Here is an 18300-nt window from a genome sequence, read left to right on the forward strand (position 1 = left end):
AGAAATGGCGGCGATCTGCGATTTTTATTGAGACTGTGACGTTATGGCGGACACATCGGACACTTTTGACACATTTTTGGCGCCATTCACATTTATACTGCGATTAGTGCTATAAATATGCACTAATTACTGTATAAATGTGACTGGCATTGAAGGGGTTAACACTAGGGGGTGAGGAGGGGGTTAAATGTGTACCCTGAATTGTGTTCTAACTGTGTGTGGAGGGGGGGTGACTGGGGGAGGTGACCGATCTGTGTCCCTATGTACAAGGGACACAGATCCGTCTCCTCTCCAGAGACAAGACGCTGTCTCTGTGTGAGCCGGCAATGAGCCGCACAGATCACATCGCAAACGGCCACTCTGATTGGCCGTTCGCGGCGATCTGTAATTGGCTGTGTCCAAGGGAGCGCGCACGGGGAACGCCCAAAGGGGCGGACGTCAATTGACGTCTAGTTGGATATTCAGATCCGCGCTGTAGCCGTCATTCGGCTATAGCGCGGGTCTCAAGAAGTTAAAAAGGGACACAAATGCCACCCCAATTCCCCCTCCTAGTACAAATCTTCCTCACCCTCAAAAATTCACCAGCCTAGCACACATGAAACTTTCTATCCTAGCACAAATCTTCTTCCGCCAAATCTCCCCTGCCTGCAATGCAATATACAGTACGAATGATCCGGTCTCGTGCTGTATATGGAACGCTCTTCTGACAGGAAGGAAAGCGCAACACAGCGCACCTCCTCCTCGATGTCTCCTCTCTGCTCTAGCCTCCGGTCTCCTTGTCCCAGCTGTGAGTGTGAGCAGGCCATGTTTATTATCCCTCCATGTCTCTCACCCAGCGGCTAAAAGCCGGTGGGATGGAGAGTGGGAGAAACCTGGGTGAGGGACTTGGAGGGCATTGTTTGCCACTGATCCTCCTGCTGTCAGGTCCACTCTATGTGCAGGGGCCCCCTACAGGAGGGCTGGTGGTCCCCCCTTATCAGCAGCCCTGCACTATGGTTTTGATTTACTAAAACTGGAGAGAGTAAAATTTGGTGCAGATCTGCGTAGAAGCCAATCAGCTTCCATTTTTTTTTTTTTGGCAAAGCCTAATTGGAGAAGCTAAAGTTAGAAGCTGATTGGCTACAATGCACAGCTGCACCAGATTTTGCACTCTCCAGTTTTAGTAAATCAACCCCGATGTAGCCAATAAATAAATCCCTAGTGCTGCTGTGCATTTAGATGCAATCAGAGTTTTTTTCTCAGAGAATAGGTGCAAGTACTCCCTGCTTCACCCCTTGTCTCCATCCCCTACCCCTCTCTGAGCACGATCCTCTGCAGTTAGGAACAATAGATCCCCCCCAGCAACAACAGATTCCCACCAGCAACAACAGATTCCCACCAGCAACACTAAATCCCTGAAGCAACAATAGACCACTCCCCCTCCAGCAACAATAGACCCTCCTGCAACAATAGATCCCCCAGCAACAATAGACTCCCAGCAACAGGGAGTTGTCCGGCCGCCATGGGAGAGAACTGTCAAAGTGGGGCAGTCTGGATGAAGTCCAGGGCCAAATTTTTGTCCCAGTCCAGCCCTGCCCAGCAACAATAGATCTCCCAGCAACAATAGCCCCCCCCCCCAGCAGCAATGGATTCTACTCTTCAGCAACAATAGACCACCAGCAACAAAATACTACCCCAACAACAATAACTACCCCATCAACAATAAACCCCCAATGTAATAATACACTAGATCTCCCAGCAGCCAGTAACAATCATCCCCTCCCTCAACAGTAGATCCCTCCCAGCAACAAGTGACCCCCCAGCAACACAAGATCCCCCCAGCGACAATAGATCCTTCATCTACCCATTCAGTGCTGGAAGTGTCGGAACTGCGTTCCCCCCGCATTCCCACTGAAAAAAAATCCCTTGATACAATGCAAAGGAAATTAAATCTATTCAATGTAAATCTGTGCAGAAAATAAAAACAGATTTTCAGTTAACAAATAGGAAACAGGGATGGGAGTTTTAAGGTGCAGAAAAAATTACTTAAACAGCAATAATAATTTCATCAGTTTCATGAATACAAAACATGGTTTAAAATTCAATTAAAAACAACACATAAAGGTTAGGCGGTCGTATTAGAAAAGTTGGTTGCCTCTACATGTTTCGCCATAATCATGGCTTCTTCTGGAGCTTTTGTAGGACCCTATGTGCAATATCACTAAAATAAAAATATATATTTTAACCCCTTAGCGCCGTCCGTGCGCACATTTGCGTTCGTGGCTTCCAGGGGTTATATCGGGGTGATGCCTGCAGCTGCAGCAGTAGGCGCTTTTGGGATAACAACTAACGCCGCTCTCCGGGCCACCGGGAGATCCGATCCGCGATCCAGGACTTCTGCAGGCTAGAGTAAGACTGAAGCCTCGTACACACGCCCGAGAAACTCGACGGGCGAAACACATCGTTTTGCTCGTCGAGTTCCTTGTTAGGCTGTTGAGGATCTCGGCGAGCCAAATTTCTCCATTCCCGTCGAGGAAAAAGAAGACTTGCTCTCTTTTTGGCTCGACGAGATCCTCGACAGTTTCCTCGTCGAAAAATGTACACACGACCAATTTCCTCGGCAAAAAAAAAATACAAGCAAGTTTGTTACGACCTATTACTGTCACTGTTTACATTCCTTGTGACAGCAATAAAAGTGATCAGAACTTATTTTTTTAAAGTGACAATGTAAAAAAAAATTATAAAAATAAACAACTAATAAAACAAAAAAAGGTTTAAAGTGCCCCATCCCAGTGAGCTTGCGTAGCAAAGAAAACGCATATGTAAGTCACGCCCGCATATGTAAACAGTGTTTGAATCACACATGTGAGGTATCGCCATGATCGTTGGAGTGAGAGCAATAATTAGCAAAAGACCTCCCCTGAAATTCTAAACTGGTAACCAATAAAACATTTTGAAACGTCGCCTATGGAGATTTTTAGGTACCGTAAGTTGTCGCCATTCCAAGAGCGGGCGCAATTTCAAAGCATGACATGTTAGGTATCTATTTTCTCGGCGTAACATCATGTTTCACATTATACAAAAAAATTGGGCTAACTTTACTGTTTTTTTTTTTAATTCATGAAAGTGTATTTTATTTTAAAAAGTGCGCTTGAATGACCACTGCGCAAACTTAAAATATTGCAACGATCACCATTTTATTCTCTAGGGTTTCTGCTAGGAAAATTATATATATATATATACATATATATATATATATATATATATATATATATATATATATATATATATATATATATATATATATATATATATATATAAAATGTTTGGGGGTTCTAAGTAATTTTGTAGCAAAAAATACAGATTTTATCTTGCAAGCAACAAATGTCAGAAATAGGCTTAGGTGTGAAAGGGTTTAGTAAACATGTAAATGAATAACAAAAATATATATATCCCAATATACATATGCATATAGAGACCTAACAGGTCTGGGAATCTACAATTCATATATTTACAAAATACAACAGTCATTAGATCATCTGATAAGTAGGGACGAGCCCGATGTTCGAGTCGAATGTAAGTTCGACTCGAACATCAGGTGTTCGCCCGTTCGCCGAATAGTGAACAATTTGCGGTGTTCGCGGCAAATTCGAAAGCTGCAGAATACCCTTTAAACGTCTATGGGAGAAATTAAAAGTGCTTATTTTAAAGGCGTATATGCATGGTATTGTCATAAAAAGTGTTTGGGGACCTGGGTCCTGCCCCAGGGGACATGTATCAATGCAAAAAAAAGTTTTAAAAACTACAGTTTTTTCGGGAGCAGTGATTTTAATAATGCTTAAAGTGAAACAATAAAACAATACATTTCGTACCTGGAGGGTGTCTATAATATGCATGTAAAGTGGGACATTTTTCCCGTGAAAATAAATCATTTAAAACTGCTCGCGGCTGTAATGAATTGTCGGGTCTTGGCAATACAGATGAAACTCATTGAAAAAAACTGCATGGGAACCCTGAACCAAAATGTAAAAAAAATTGCGTAGGGGTCCCCCCAAATTCCATGCCCTTCAGGTCTGGTATGGATATTAAGGGGAACCCTGTGCCAAATAAAAAAAATGGCATAGGAGTATAACCAGAAATCCATACCAGACCCTTATCTGAGAATGCAACCTGGCAGGCCGCAGGAAAAGAGAGGGGGACAAGAGAGCGCCCCCCTCCTGAACTGTACCAGGCCACATGCCCTCAACATGGGAAGAAAGCTTTGGGGTCTGGACCCCAAAGCACCATGTCCCCATGTTGATGGGGACAAGGGCCTCATCCCCACAACCCTTGCCCGGTGGATGTGGGGGTCTGCGGGCGGGGGGGTTATCGGAATCCGGAAGCCCCCTTTAACAAAGGGAACCCCAGATCCTGGCCCCCTATGTGAATTGGTAACGAGGTACATTGTACCCCTACCATTTCACCCAAAAAAGTGTAAAAAATGGATTGTTCATGTGTGTGTCCCATAGACTTTAACAGTGTTCGCATGTTTAAACAAATTTTTCGCCTGATCACAAGCTCTGGTGCGAACCGAACCAGGGATGTGTTCAGCTCATCCTTACTGATGAGTGCACCCTCACAGCGTCCAACAACCAATAGTATGTATTAAAATGTGACTTCTTGTGTACCTGGGCTGTGACACATTGTGCAGGGTCCAACATCCAATACAACGTATATATCACATTGTAAATGCTCTGTGGTGTCTCATGTACTCGGTCTGTGACATCTTGTGTACATGGTATGTGACTTTTGTGTATGTGGTCTGTGACACACTGTGCAGGGTCTTATAACTAATATAAAGTACATGTCACAATGAACATGGTGTGTGACATCTCATGTATGTGGTGTGTGACACACTGTGCAGGGTACAAAAACCAATACAAAGTACATGTCACACTGTACATGGTGTGTGACATTTTGTGTATGTGGTCTGTGACACACTGGTCAGGATCTTTGACACAATGTACACATTGACTGACACTGGTCACAATCAGGTAAACACTATTGGACTGTCACACATTTGACTCATTAGGAAGATGAAAACATTTGTACAGATGTGTTCTATTTTGGGATTATTTTCTTATTTTTGTGTCACATCAGCCATTCTTATTGTGGTGATGAGATTATTGTGTTAATACGGGAGGAATGTTCATCTATATAACATGTTGTAGTGTCAGTGCAATATATTAAAGTGGAGGTTCACCCAAAAACTCAATTTTTAACATTAGATTGAGGCTCATTTTGGGAAGCAGAATCGGGTGTTTTTTTTTAATCGAAGCAGTACTTACCGTTTTAGAGAGCGATGTTCTCCGCCACTTCCGGGTATGGTCTTCGGGACTGGGCGTTCCTATTTGATTGACAGGCTTCCGACGGTCGCATACAGCACGTCACGATTATCCGAAAGTAGCCGAACGTCGGTGCGCAGGCGCCGTATAGAGCCGCACCGACGTTCGGCTTCTTTTGGCTACTCGTGATGTGATGTATGCGACCGTCGGAAGCCCGTCGGAAGCCTGTCAATCAAATAGGAACGCCCAGTCCCGAAGACCATACCCGGAAGCGGCAGAGAAGATCGCTCTCTAAAACGGTAAGTACTGCTTCGATTTAAAAAAAAACACCCGATTCTGCTTCCCAATATGAGCCTCAATCTAATGTTAAAAATTGTTTTTCGGGTGAACTCCCGCTTTAAGTATAACTAAACCCAAGAAAAAAAGTGTAACATATTGCAAGGTGTCCTTGTCTCTTCCTGGGAGCTGCACAGAAGAATATCTCCCTTCCTAGCTATCGTCTGTAAACTACAAACTTGCCCCATTTAATGGAGATGAAGGAATACAGACATGTTTGTAGTCAATATTAGGGGAGCAGCCTAGGGTGACAACCATGGTTCCCTCCATTGATACAGTGGAGGGGTGACATAGCCACCCAAGGATGGGAAGTGTGTTATTTGACAGAATCCCAGGTGAATATAAAGCAAAGGTAGCTGGAAAAAAGAAAGATGAATGCAGCCACCACACCAAGGACTAGTAAGTTGCAATATATTACATTTTTGGTTTGGATACACTTCAGGAGTTATTTATTATTACAAGCAAGTATACCTCCTAATGCACCTAATACCTTAAGGGATAGGAATTTGCCATCAAAACGAAAAACCAATAATGTGTCAATTTGTCGAAGGTAAGAATAATTTCTGTTTTTTTTTCTTATGTAGTCTTATAATAAAAACTATGGGATCTTTCCTTTGCTTGCTTTATTATTGAAGGTACAATCCTTTGTTTTCTACGTTAATGAGTCACACATCAAGGCCAAATATGAAGTCTAATCCACTGAATTGATCCTCCTATTTTCTACCTATGAATTTGCATAAAACAATATTTACACCTTACTAAAGGCAGCCCAGTGACTTAGTGGTTCCCACTATAGGTGTGCTTAGGTGTGGTCCGAATTTATCTGTCATGGTTGGGCCAATGAGCCAATGAGCTGGGTGGGAGATTCTCATATACAGATGCTCATCATTGACCTAATATGACCAATTGGCCGTATAAAGAGTGTGAAATTGACCAAATGATAGGAACTAAAGGGTTTGAATGAACTTGGGTGTGGACTAGGGTTGCCACCTTTTCTTCAATCCAAACCCGAACACTTTAGCGGTGCACTGCAATTTATTTTAAGGGGGAGTGCTGTGGGCTCTGGTGTAAAGGGGAACTCTAATGTAAGGGGGTTTCTGCTCACCAAAGCTCCCACTTTCTTTAGAGTTCCCAGCTTTCCTCCTGAATCAGGATTACCAAATCCCCCCTTACATCAGAGTCCACAGGGCACCCCTTATATCAGAGTCCCTCTTATTTTAGTGTACACACTCGCTCAGAGCTGGCTGTTGAGCTTCAAATTTCCAGCCCATGCATCCTTTTCCCGATCATTGAATGCCAGGGATTGGAGTGTGGGTGGGCAGACAGAGGGTTAAGGGCACAAGGAGCAAGTGGACATCAAGCCCTCTCTCCTCTCCTGTTCATGTATGGGGGTGTGGCCCGTGTGCACACCTTTGTCAGTTGTGGTAATCAGTTACTTGGGGAACTGCAGTCCATTCTCAGTAATGTGTCAGGGTTTCAGGAGGCCTGAAACCTGGACATACGATTCCAAAACCGGACTGTCCGGGTGAATCCTGGACAGGTGGCAACCCTAGTGTGGACTGAACCAAAGCCTATTACTAGTCAACACATCTGCCTTGCAACACTGGAGTCCATGGTTTAAACTCTGGCCAGGACACATTGCATGGAGGTTGCAGGCAGGGCTGTCTTAATGAGAGGGCACACCTGGGCACTGCCCAGGGGCCCCAGCTGCAGGGGGGGCACCTGCACTTTCTCCAAAGCAGCTGGTCCTTGAGCCCACGCTGGGCCCATCATTGGGGCCCCATGATGGCACTGAGAGTGATAGATACACAGGGGAGGCAGTCTGCCTCCTACCTCCTGTATTTATCGGCGTATACCGCGCACTTTTTTCCCCTTAAAATAAGGGGAAAATTGGGGGTGCGCGATATACGCCGATACCCGCTTCCCGCGCTCAGTTTGAATGCCTGCGCCGACATAAACCGAGTGCAGTACTCTCGGCTACATTCGGCCAGGCTCGGCTTCGCTCGTGCTCACGCATAAACGTCACAGAGCGTAAGCCGAGGGTACTGCACTCGGTATACGTCGGCGGAGGTGTTCAAACTGAGCGCGGGAAGCAGTGATTTGACAAGGGAGACAGCGCTGGAGAAGCCGGGAGGACGCCGGGAGGACACCACCGAAGCCGCAGACGGACACCGGACCCGACGAGGAGGACACCACCGAAGCCGCAAACGGATGCCGGCCCCGACGAGGCCGCAGATGGACACCACGCAAGACACCAAAACTGTAAGTACTAAAATGTTTTTTTTTACAGAAATGCGGGTCCACATTAGGGGTGCACGCAATACCCCGATAAATACGGTACTTGATGTCTGTTTACCTGAACTGTCATCACTGTAGGGGCCCCAGAGTATTGATTTGCCCAGGGGCCCATGATGCTATTAAGACGGCCCTGGTTGCAGGTTCTCCCTATGCTTGCATGGGTTTCCTCCCACACTCCAAAGCCATGCTAGATTAATTGTCTCCTGTCTATGTCCTGTATGTATGCAAGTGACATAGGGACCTGAGATGGTAATCTCCTTAAAAGCAGGGGATGATCCGATTATACAAAGAGTAAAGCACGGTGTAAATTGTTGCAGCTACAGTATATAAGAATCAATAATTCATTAATAAATAATTCCTTGTGGTTGTCCATGTCATCTGTGTGCTGTACGTATTTCTCCCTGTCTATATAGAAGAGTAGTATGAGGACAATGTTTCCATACTAGCATAGTGACAGCTATCATTAGCCAGAGGCGACACATCGTAATTAGACAGATAATTACAGTCAGTCAGCGGGCACAGACTGGCAGCCAGTGGTCAGGGCAGCTTCCTGGGAATAATCCTACCAGTATTGGTGTTTTGGTTTTAGACTCTGCTATTCTTACAGCTTCCTTTTCACAAATAAGAGCATTTCCACAGAAGAGCTTTATGGATTAAAGCTGAATAATATAATAATATATACATATGTACTCTGTGTGTGTGTTGTAAACAGGAAGAATGAGAATAATGCGCCACTAGGAGCCGTGTCTGGACAGTCCTGATATTAGAATACATGACGCATCTGAAATGCTTATTCTACAGCTATTCCTCCCCTTGCCTCTGCTGTATATACTATGGCCCGGATTCAGAAACAATTTACGTTGGCGTATCTATTGATACACCACGTAAATTCTAGCATGCGCCGGCGTATCTTCTTTCTGTATTCAGAAAGCAAGATACGCTGAAATTTGGCTAAGATACGACTGACGTAAGTCTCTTACGCCGTCGTATCTTAGTTGCATATTTACGCTGGCCGCTAGGTGGCGCTTCCGGAGATTTACGCATAGAATATGCAAATTGGGTAGATACGCCGATTCAGAAACGTACGTCCGCCCGGCGCATTTTTTACGTCGTTTACGTAAGGCTTTTTCCGATGTAAAGTTGCCCCTGCTATATGAGGCGTAGCCAATGTTAAGTATGGACGTCGGGCCAGCGTCGAATTTTGCGTCTTTTTTACGACGTTTGCGTAAGTCGTTCGTGAATAGGGCTTTGCGTAAGTTACGTTCACGTCGAAACCAATGAGGCTTTGCGGCGTAATTTGGAGCATGCGCACTGGGATACGTCCACGGACGACGCATGCGCCGTTCATTAAAACCGCCATTTAAGTGGGGTCACACTGAATTAGCATAAAACACGCCCACATTTTCCTATTTTGAATTAGGCGGGCTTACGCCGGCCCTCATACGATACGCCGCCGTAACTTAGGGCGCAGATTCTTTCTGAATAGAGAACCTGCCTCACTAGGTTACGGCGGCGTAGCGTATCTGAGATACGCTACGCCCGCACAAAGTAACGCCAGGCTTTCTGAATCCGGGCCTATATATCCATATGAACATAGGAAGATTCACAGCTCATTTGGCTGTACTTCTGTGGATCACAGGAGTGCACTTCTTTCTGCACTACCGTGACCCGTTTTCAGCAGACGGCGGGCTGAAGCCTGCTGTTGGCTGATATTGTAGAGCTGGTGCGGGATTGGAAGCTATGACTTGGGTGACTTGTAGTCTATACAGGCCAGATTCTCCTGTTCCTAACGTCTGAACAACAGACGTTGAGTGTATGCTTCTAGGGAGGAAGAGGGGATTAAAGTGAACCTGTAGCTTTTGCCTGCAGGGGCAAAACACACATTCATTTAAAAGCGTTGAATGATCATTCTGGAAGGGTGTCCGCCTCTCAAGTGATTGAATAAAATAGAGAAAATTTGTAAGGCATTCTGGATACTCTTCTTTCTGAGGCACTAACCTAGAATGTGGAATTCACTTAATAAAGTCATTCCTTTAATTAAAGGAACACTAAAGGCAAACTTTTTTTTTTTTAAATAACAAACATGTTATACTTACCTCCACTGTGCAGCTCGTTTTGCACAGAGTGTCCCCTAACCCTGTCTTCTGGGGTCCCTTGGCGGTTGTCTCGGCTCCTCCTCGCAAAAGCTTTCCACCTTCATGCGAGCGAGCTGATGCAAAATGCAAAATGCAATCTGCATAAAAAAAGGGTGAAAGATGCGTAAAAAAGTGTGTGAAAAAAGCACTGCAGAAACTAATCAAAAGCAGACTGCATAGGTGTGAACCAAGCCTTAAAGCAAAGCTCCACACAAAAGGTGAAGTTCTGCTTTAAAGGGGTTGTAAAGGTACAAATTGTTTTCCTAAAAAGCTTCCTTTACCTTAGTGCAGTCCTCCTTCACTTACCTCATCCTTCCATTTTGCTTTTAAATGTCCTTATTTCTTCTGAGAAATCCTCACTTCCTGTTCTTCTGTCTGTAACTACACACAGTAATGCAAGGCTTTCTCCCTGGTGTGGAGTGTCGTGCCTTCCCCCTCCCTTGGAGTACAGGAGAGTCAGGACGCCCACTAACACACAGCTCTTTTCTCTATCTGCAACGTAGAGAGCGTCCTGACTCTCCTGCAGTCCAAGGGAGGGGGCAAGCATGACTCTCCACACCAGGGAGAAAGCCTTGCATTACTGTGTGGAGTTACAGACACTGTGTGGAGAACAGGAAGTGAGGATTTCTCAGAAGAAATAAGGACATTTAAAGGCAAAATGGAAGGATGAGGTAAGTGAAGGAGGACTGCACTAAGGTAAAGGAAGCTATTTAGGAAAAAAAATTGTACCTTTACAACCCCTTTAAGGACTCGCCCCCTGGCTCCTCTTAAAGAATTGGCACTTTTGAGGAGCAGGGTACGAATTTGACAAGTTCTCCTACCTTCCTCCACCCCCCCCCAAAACTTAAGCTACAAAGAATGGGGGAGAACTATGGGCCCCCAAATGCATCGACCAGTCACGATGCACAGCGCTATTCACGCATTCGTAGTGGGCACCCGGCTGTGAAGTCGCTAGCTGTCACAGCCGGGTGCCCATAGTGAAGATGTCAGCGGCGAGGAACGAAGATAGCGGGTGCAACTGACTGGGGTAAGGACACCGCTGGGTTGTGGGAGAGGTGAGTGGCTATTTTTTTTTTTACAGTTTTTGTAGCTGCTGGCTTTTTTTTTCACAGGAGACTGGAATTCCGCTTTAAAGTGTATGTCAAAAAAACAAAACAAAAAAACAAACCAAAACATATGCAGTACATGTCCTCAATACATGCCTATTTTCCAAAAAATTACCTGCCAGAAATGCATTCAGCTCCCGTTGTAGGCTAATAACACACAGCATTATTGTGGACAAAGTGGTATAAGCCCTGCCCATTTGTATTTCGCTAACTCATACCCTCCCCTTGTATACTTTAAATATTTAAAAATAAATTAAATAAGTTTCTTTTTATTGAGTTAGTATAAATATTTTTTACATTTGTGGAAAACTGCATGTGCACATTGTGTATGGCAAGTTTTACTCAGGTACATTGATATCATAGGCTGATAGAGAAAGAGAAAGGGATCTGCTGGTTGTGTAAACTGCTGACCAGTAACTACTGAGGGCTTCTTACTGGAAGGACTGGTCTGTAATATACACAGTGTAACAGTACACTTCCCCATCAGTGCTTATCACCCCATGGAGGCACTTTGTACTGATTTATAGGTCTATTCAACCCATACTGTATTTAGTGAGTCTGCCCAGTGTCATGGCCTCTGATCTCAGCTCCCCTCATTAGTGTGCAGACTGGGTGGGCTCCACACAACTCCACACTATCTGTTCAACAGCTTAAGAGCCCCTCACCTGCAGCACACATTGTAGTGTTTGTTTGGAGGAGCCCATGACCCTCAGCTCCCCGCTCAGGAAAGTGTCAGACATCTTCCCACCCTATGTACTCTGCTGGGAGCCCTCCATACTGGGAAGAAGTGTGTCTAATGAGCTGATTTATTGCATCCCACTGACTGACATATATTGCCTCTCTTAGCACATACCGTACTTTTAGAACAGGCCAATTAATCTTTGTAGGATTTCATTAGTTATAGACAAACTAAGGCCCAGATTCTCGTAGAATGGCGTAAATGTCGGCGGGCGTAACGTATCTCATTTACGTTATGCCGCCTCAAGTTTTACAGGCAAGTGCTTTATTCACAAAGCACTTGCGTGTAAAGTTGCGGCGGCGTAGCGTAAATCACCCGGCGCAAGCCCGCCTAATTCAAATTAGGTGGCTAGGGGGCGTGTAACATTTAAATTAAGCGCGTTCCCGCGCTGAACGTACTGCGCATGCGCCGTCCGAAAAATATCCCAGGGTGCATTGCTCCAAATGACGTCCAAGAACGTCATTGGTTTCGACGTCAACGTAAATGGCGTCCAGCCCCATTCACGGACGACTTACGCAAACAACGTAAATTTATAAATTTCGACGCGGGAACGACGGCCATACTTAAAAGGGTGGTTCACCCTAAAAACTACTTTTTCTTATTCCACTGCCCCCCCCCCACATTACAATACGATTAAGGCTCTTATTATTTTTTTCATGCTGTACATACCTTAGTATAGCATATTCACCCGTGCATCCGGGTTGCGAGTCCCGCGGGAGTGGGCGTTCCTCACATGCTGGTGATTGACGTTTTGCCCAAAAACGAGCTCCCCCCCGTCACGTAAGCCGCGTCACGGTTGGCGAAAGGAGCCGAACGGCGAGTCGGCGCTATACTGCGCATGCGCATCGCCGTTCGGCTCCTTTCGCCAATCGTGACGTGGCTTACGCGACGGGGGGGAGCTAGTTTTTTGGGCAAAACGTCAATCATACACATGTTAGGAACGCCCACTCCCGCGGGACTCGCAATCCGGATGCCACGGGTGAATATGCTGTACTAAGGTATGTACAGCATGAAAAAAATAATAAGAGCCTTAATCATATTGTAATGTGGGGGGGCAGTGGAATAAGAAAAAGTAGTTTTTAGGGTGAACCACCCCTTTAACATTGGTTGCCCCTCATATAGCAGGGACAACTTTACGCCGGAAAAAGCTAACGTAAACGGCGTAACTTCACTGCATCGGCCACGCGTACGTTCGGGAATTCACGTATCTAGCTAATTTACATACTCGACGGGGAAAACGACGGAGGCGACACCTAGCGGAAAAAAAAATTTGTATTTAAGATCCGACAGCGTAAGAGCCTTACGCCTGTCGGATGTAATGGATATCTATGCGTAACTGATTCTAAGAATCAGTCGCATTGATACGACGGCCCAGATTAGGAATTACAACGGCGTACATGGCGTTGCGCCGTCGTAAGCCCTTTGAGAATCTGGGCCTTAGTAATTAATAGGAAATTCATATTTTAACACTTGGCTGAATACCAAAATTACTTAAAGCGGGAGTTCACCCATTAATCTATTTTTTCAAACTATCCCCTTAGATTCCTGCTCGTTTTGTCTAGGGGAATCGGCTATTTGTTTTAAAATATGAGCTGTACTTACCGTTTTCGAGATGCATCTTCTCCGTCGCTTCTGGGTATGGGTCTTCGGGAGCGGGCGTTCCTTCTTGATTGACAGTCTTCCGAGAGGCTTCCGACGGTCGCATCCATCGCGTCACTAGTAGCCGAAAGAAGCCGAACGATTCCCCTAGACAAAACGAGCATCAATCTAAGGGGAAAAAGTATATTGTACGGGTGAACCTCCGCTTTAAACGGTTGTGAAGATTGTTGCCTATATAAAATATATTAGTAATGCTTTACATATTTTTTATTTTTATATTGCCCTGGTGATGCAATAGAAAGCAAGGCCTCATGCACACGGGCAAAGAAAAGCCAATTTCAGGGGGTTGGCATTTTTCTTGCCTGTGAATGCAGTGGCTTTTTTAGCTAATGTGCCCAGGCCCAGGTAAGCGTTGAAATCCATATGTGCATCCTGCTTTCAGGGGCAAAAAAAAAATGCCCCAAACTACTGGAGAAGCATATTTGCATTTTTTTTATACTTAAAATGGAGGTTCACCCTAAAACAATGTTCTAACATTACATCCAGCATACTGCCGACATGAACAGTATGCTGGTATTTCTTTTTTTTTTCTCCGTACATACATATTATATTGTCATTTTCCCCCCGGCTTCCGGGTTCTGATTCCCGCGGGACTGGGCGTTCCTATTCAGGAGGTAGATGATTGACGTCTGGTGAAAAAGTTCCCAAGGCGCATAAAGCGCGTCACCAGTTTTCTGTAAATAGCCGACCTGCGAGTCGACTCTATACGGCGCCTGCACCCGCCGTGTAGAGCTAACTGCGCAGGCGCCATATAGAGCCGACTCGCTGGTCAGCTATTTACGGAAAACTGGTGACGCGCTTTATGCGCCTTGGGAAGTTTTTCACCAGACGTCAATCATCTACCTCCCGAATAGGAACGCCCATTCCCGCTGAAATCAGAACCCGGGGGGAAAATGACAATATAACGGTATATACGGAGAAAAAAAAATTACCAGCATACTGTTCATGTCGGCAGTATGCTGGATGTAATGTTAGAAAATTGTTTTTAGGGTGAACCCCCGCTTTAAGCACACATAAACGCACCTAAAAGTGTGTAAAAGCACATAAACATGTGTTAATGCATTTTAGTGGCTAGAATAACTTTTTATTCTAGCCAATAGAATGAGTTTACAGGCATACACCTCTAAATGCCATGCTCATGTAGAGGCGCATAAAGTTGTGTAATTACATGGCAAAATAAAAAAAATTAAGCTGGATTTTTTTTTTCCAGCTCTTGGCAGAAAGATCCAGGGTACATAGAAGTATTTTAATACACCCGTGTGCATGAGGCCTACATTGCAGTGTCCCTAAAGACGTCTTAGAAAGTGTATGGTCTTGTCCATGGAATCATAGTACTCAGTGGCAGCTAGTGCTCAAAATTTTTGGGGGGGCGCAAACAAACTGGAAAAAAAACATCAATTGCAGCCTCACTGTGCCCATCAAACACAGCTACTGTGCCCATCAATTTCCGCCACTGTGTCCATCAAACGCAGCCACTGCATGCATCTATCTATTGGAGATTGATGGGTGCAGGAGAGGGGGGGGGCGGCGCTCCTGCACCTTCATTATTTACTAAATGGCTAAATATGGTCAAATGCACTTTCCTTGGGCCACTTCCACACATCCCCAACTTGTATAAAATATCATGTTATACCACACCAGGTGATACCAACCCTTGTGATGCCACTGGTTATGGTGGTAAAAATACTGCCTTGTCCCTGGTATAATGGTGTTGAATATCCTCCTAGTCTCTGGTGTAATGGAGGTAAAGAAATATGGGCAAGCCTCTAAGTGCTTTGATTGGAATTATCCTAATAGAAATGTCTGGATTCTGAGACTTTAGATCTGTAACACTCTTGAAACATAATTTTTTGGTTGCAATAAAAGTGTCCTTTTCATATTTGAACAAAGTATGCTGGTGGGGGCCACCCGCCATCTCACAACAGCAGCCTTTTATAATTTGGTCTAATCTTTATATGAATTTATGTGTGTACTGTACAGCACAGGTGTCAAACACAAGGCCCGTGGGTCGAATCGGGCCTGCCAGGCCATTTCATGTGGCCTTCGCACCTAGGGTTTTTTTTTTATCCAAAACCCTGCACACTGTGGATAGCACACTCCTCAACCCTGCACTCTGTACACATTGCACCCCTGAACTTTGCACTCTGTACAGCTCCCAGAGGCGATTCAGTTTGCATGTGTTGCGCTATATAAGTTTTTCACTCACTCACTCACCCCTGAATCCTGCACTTGGTACATAGCGCACCCCTGAACTCTGCACATAACGAACTCCTGGTATTTATTGCTCTTTTAGGATAACCTCCCACTGGTAGTGCAATTTGTACTCTAAAGGCCCATACACACGATCAGACTTTTTGACAACATACTTCAAAATGAGCAGGTTTTCAAAAAAATCTGACCGTGTGTATGCTCCATCGGACAAACGTTTTCGGTTTTCATCGGACAAAAGTTCGCTCTGCAAACGGACAAACTTTTTGGCAACAAAAGTCCTACGGTGCAAAGTCCTATTGTGTGTACAGAAATCCATCAGACATTAGTCCGAAGTACAAATACGCATGCTCAGAACCAATGTTAAAATCAATCAACAATAGCAGAAGTTGACCAAAGGGTGGCGGTAAAGGGCAGAAAAGAGCAGAAAAAACACATGATTTTGGGAAAGTTGGCTGAAAAAGTCCTGCCGTGTGTATGCAAACCAAGTTCACGGCTAACGCCATTCAAACAAAAATCCACAGAAAAGTTTGTTTGAAGTCCGACCGTGTGTATGAGGCTTTACAAATACAATCGGCCCTTTGAAGGCAACCATAATACTGATGCGGCCCTCAACGAAATTGACTTTGACAACCCTGCTGTACAGGATGAGCCTTATTCATGGATGTACGGTGATATGGCTTGTCATTTAAACATATTTCAGGTCTAAAAAAGAACCTCCATGGGAATTGGTCTGATATTGAAACATTAACATAGGCTGTGACACCGTTCACAACAGCATCCACCTACTTGTTTTATACTGCATAGGGTGGCAGTTGTATCTCCTATGGCATGACGTTGGGTGCACAGTGTGCTTTATCAGAACCATCCCTCAAACACAAGATAGGCCACCAATTCTTAGTCAATGGCCCAGATTCACAGAGAGCGGCGTATCTCTGTGCGGGCGTAGCGCATCTCATATGCGCTACGCCGACGTAACATAGAGAGGCAAGTACAGTATTCACAAAGCACTTGCTCCCTAAGTTACGGCGGCGTAGCGTAAATGGGCCGGCGTAAGCCCGCCTAATTCAAATTAGGAAGGTAGTGGGCGTGTTGTATTAAAATTAGCCGTGACCCCATGTTAAAGAATTCCCGAACGAACCGCGAATACGCGCGCATGCTCAGAATCACGTCGAATTTCCGCCCTAAGATACGACGGCTCAATGGCAACGACGTGAACGTAACCTACGCCCAGCCCCCTTCACGTACGACTTATGTAAACGACGTAAAATCCGACGGCAGTTCCGACGTCCATACCCTAACATGACTTATAGGTAGATTCACAAAGAGTTAGGCCGGCTTATCTACAGATAAGCCGACCTAACTCTGAATCTAAGCCGGCCTATGTTTTAGTGTATTCTCAAACAGAGATACACTTAAACATACCTAAGATAGGCTGGCTTGCGCCATTCTATCTTAGGCTGCAATGTTTCTTTTGCCCGCTAGATGGCGCTGCCATTGCGGCCGGCCTAGATTATGTAAATGAGGGGATACGCCGATTCCCGAGCGTACGTCGGGCCTACACCGTCGAGTTACGTCGTTTCCATACGTGATAGGCCGCCTAAAGTTATTCCACCTATGAGGTGGAATAACAATGTTAAGTATGGCCGCCGTTCCCGCCGCGAGGTTCGAATTTTTTACGTCGTTTGCGCAAGTCGTTCGCGAATCGGGATTTACGTCGTTTACATACGCGTCGAAATCAATAGGGCCGTACGGCCTACTTAGCCGCAATGCGCACTGGGAAATGTAGTTGCCCGGCGCATGCGCAGTGTAAAAAACGTCAAAAAACGTGAGGTCAAGCCTCATTTCAATAATACACGCCCCCTCCCAGTCATTTGAATTAGGCGCGCTTACGCCCGCTCGTTTTAGGCTACGCCGCCGAAAATTTGAAGGTAAGTGGTTTGAGAATCACTTCTAACCTAAATAATTTTCGGCGGTGTAGCCTAAAAAAAGGAGGCTAGGCCGTCCTAATTTTAAGCCATTGTGTGTGAATCTACCCATGTGACCAGCTATTTGGTGGTTTATCTTTACGCCGGACGTACGCCTTACGTAAACGGCGTAGCTTACTGCGACGGGCGCAAGTACGTTCATGAATCGGCGTATCTAGGTCATTTACATATTCGACGCGTAAATCAATGGAAGCGCCCCTAGCGGCCAGCGTAAATATGCGCCCAAGATACGACGGAGTAGGAGACTTACGTCGGTCGGATGGAGCCAGAATTCAGGCGTATCTCATTACAAGAATAAGGCGCATAGATACGACGGCGCATCCATGGACGATATAAAGATACGTCGGCGTAAGTCGTTGTGAATCCGGCTGAACGTGTCCACCATTGGAGAGCAGTAGACTGTGGACATATGGACAGGAACGGAGCAGGGAAGTTACAGGTGGTGTCATGTAGTGTTTGTCTTTTTAACTAATTAGCTTCATGCTACTTAAGTCACTAACACCATTGTATGTGTGTGGGGGGCGGGGG

Source organism: Rana temporaria, chromosome 3 (genome assembly GCF_905171775.1).
Source record: "Rana temporaria chromosome 3, aRanTem1.1, whole genome shotgun sequence".
Classification (NCBI taxonomy): domain Eukaryota; kingdom Metazoa; phylum Chordata; class Amphibia; order Anura; family Ranidae; genus Rana; species Rana temporaria.